The sequence below is a fragment of the Belonocnema kinseyi genome, chromosome 10 (genome assembly GCF_010883055.1).
Source record: "Belonocnema kinseyi isolate 2016_QV_RU_SX_M_011 chromosome 10, B_treatae_v1, whole genome shotgun sequence".
In the NCBI taxonomy this organism is placed as follows: Eukaryota; Metazoa; Arthropoda; class Insecta; order Hymenoptera; family Cynipidae; genus Belonocnema; species Belonocnema kinseyi.
Genome location: NC_046666.1, coordinates 100973622 through 100976804, shown reverse-complemented (window position 1 = coordinate 100976804; position 3183 = coordinate 100973622). Strand labels below are relative to the sequence as shown.

The 3183-nt window shown below is 41.7% G+C and overlaps 1 protein-coding gene across 2 annotated transcripts in view; it reads right to left on the bottom strand.

The window, feature by feature from the left end:
* The window catches only part of LOC117181460 (peptidyl-prolyl cis-trans isomerase cyp11), a 107545-nt gene that overhangs the window by 69462 nt on the left and 34900 nt on the right, over nt 1–3183 (bottom strand). The window lies entirely within an intron of this gene.

Sequence of the window (3183 nt, the reverse complement as noted above, 5' to 3'; positions counted from 1 at the left end):
TAGAAGTTGGACAAAAGTCAAAGGGAAAGGCCTGAGGGTTGAAATTCAAATCGAGGTCGCGTGAGCATAATTCGAAATACTATCGAATTTCATTGGAAAAGTGTCACGGCTTTTTTGTAAGTAGGACCCTGTTTTGAACATTGCGACTGCCGCCACTAATTCACGCGACACGCAACATATAGCAACCATCGAAGCCCGTTTGCTTAGTTTTTCTAGGCGCCACTTAGGGTTGCCCCTATCCGAGCCTCGTTGATTTCGACGACGCTTCCAGACCTAGCAGGTTACCGAATTTAACACTTGAGCAATAATAAGACGAACACAGGAGTGGGATTCCGCGAGCGAGCGAGAGAGAGAAATCACCAACCGATTGAGGGCCATGTGACGAAAGGGTCACGTGACCAAACCTGGTCTTCAATATTCTTTCCCAACTTACGTCGAAACGAAATTAGGTATCACTCTGAAAGTTTGGGAAATGAAAAAGGAGGTCCCGAATCTGGCAATAGACGAGTCCTGCAATAAACGGGTCTTGACTGTACTATTTTGGAGAAATAACGACTGTGCTGTGAAATCCCTGCAAGCAATTTTCAATGTTGTTAATGGGCTAGTTATGAGGTTTATATTTATCAAAATGGGGCAACACAACAAAAATCGGTCAGGAAGATTATGCACAAATAATGCAAAAACTAATGTTTGCATTTGAAATGCAAATAAACAAATTTGGTCTGACATACGTATCAGATGTGTTAAAGCAGCACTATCGCAGCGAGTACACAACTTCGAAGTTCAGCGGCTCTGTGGGCAATACAGATTGCATGATTACCAACAGAGAAAGTTAGAAGTTAAACTTCTGCTGTAAAGCCTAAATGTGTTCAAACTTTTACTTTTCAATATGGGTGAAAAAACATTGATCTTAGGGCTGACTTGATCAGATGTTATACTCGTTACATGGCCTTAAACAGAAACTTTAAATATTTGTTTTAACTTACACTATTGCATATTTAAAGAAACCAAAGAAAAGTTCAGAAATTATTAACGCGACACGACAGGTGAACGAGGTTTGTCGAATCTCTAGGAAAGAGGACCCACAGGAGCTTCAACTTACGATCGCACTACCGAAACACGCGGTCCTACCGGTCACGCCGCGCGTGGACCGAAATTCCAAGCCGGGAACACTACCGAGGAACCAAAAATTTAGTACCGGCCTCGCAGCCAGCTCCTCCTTCGTTCGGTGATCCATTAGATTTTTCCTTCTTACGGACTCCAGTCTTCCGTCGAGCCAAGAAACAAGTGCGGGAAAATCAGTCTGGGCTGCCGTCTTCCCTTCCGCTTCAAAGTTTCTGAATCGGTTACTGAGTCGCTGCGCCGTGTTGGCGTTGACCAGCCCTTCCTCCTACGGTGGTTGACGACCGGCTTATTATGTTGACGGTTGGCCAATGTTTACAATCTGTCAGTTTTGTTTCGTTGACAGCTGGATTGGAATTCATTCTCGAATGTGTCCCAGCTTGTACCTAAGTTGATTCGAGTTTTTGTTGCTGGAACCATGCTAACCAACTAAGACAAAAAAAGGTTTTGATCTGCTATGGGTGGACTAATGATCTTGCAGTCAAATCTTACAATAATTAAATGAGATGACAGTTCTGTTGTCGCCTTTTCCTCCCGTCAATCTAGACCTGAATCTTGGCTAGATATTAAGTAATTGTTCCGTTTCTTCACCAAAATCCTATTATATTGAACCAGTTGCTAAAGGTTTGGCTTCGGCAGTATTAGTTTGGTAACTTCGTTACAATAAGAAATATGTATTTATATACATTACATTAATTTATTATAAAAAGTAATGGCAACTATATAGCTTACAATATATATCGTGTAACAAAGTTACAAGCAACCCGCTACTATACGGCCCTGCGGGCCCATGATTGAGAGTGGGGAACAACTCCCCCAGTCTTTAATTACCGAAAACCTGCCCCGAAGCGCACAGTCTTGTGCTCCCTGCACGCCTACCTCGTCCTGTGCTCACCGCGCTATCGTAATAGACCCCAACCAGGAATTCGGCTTCGCCGACAAACATCCACCACCTCATCACGCCCGATTTTGGCTTCACCGCCCGAAGCCACCATCTCAACTCACCCGCTCTTGGCTTCGCCGCCCGGTTCGGGCCTCATTGGATTGTCCACTGAGGAAATCTATTTGTAAGTTTAAGAAATGAACTCCCCAATTATTCCTAACGATTATTGTTTTTTACTGACTTTATTCATTCTCGACATTCCACCTCCCACCTTTCCTTTAATTTGCGACTTCCGTCACAAATTTGGCGCCCTCCTAAAAACCCACAATGCCTCCGAAAATCCCACCGGTCGAGAGCGGAAGTCATTAAATGATGAGAAAAAAAATTGGAGAGAAAAAATTTTATTTTATTTTAAAAAATGTTGTAGGAAAAACGTTTGAAAATTGTTTTGAGGAGATGTTTTATTGATTTTTGGAAAAAGTGCGGGTAGTATGTAATTCAGCTCGAATAAAGTGCGGGTAGTCTGTTATATATTGACAATAGTAAATAAAATTACCCTGAGAAAAAAACGCCATACTTGTACTCCTTGTAGCAGGATTGAGTAAGTGAAGGGGTCAAAATAGACTCAAAATAAATTGGTAAGAAATCAATACGGAAATAGAAGAAAACTAGTCAGAACGGAAAAAATAAGAAAGATAGCAAAAAACTAGGACAAAATTGAATGAGAAACAAGAAAGTTAGAAAAGGAAGCGGCGTCAGTAACGAAAATTGGCGCGCGAATTAGGTGCCAATGACGTCATACAAACAACCTTAACACTACTCGCCCTCAGCGGATGCTTCCGCTACGTGGTAAGGCCACGCACACTCCCCAGTAGTAAAAACCGAGACGTTCACCTGATCAAATTGAATGCGTTTCAGATCTGAAAAAATAAAAGTTATTCCGAGAATTTCGAATCCGATAGAAAAGGTCGGAGAAAATACTGAGAATAAAGTAGGCCGAGAAAATAATAAGATTAGATTAGCTCAAGAAATAAGAGAAGAGGAAGATAATGCACAAGCACTGATAACTCATGAAAAAACAGAGAGTCAATTAGTCGAAAAAATAACGAAAGACAAGAATTAGATAGAAATTTTGAATCGATAACTGTTAGGAGAGAATTAGATTGGGGGGGGGGGGG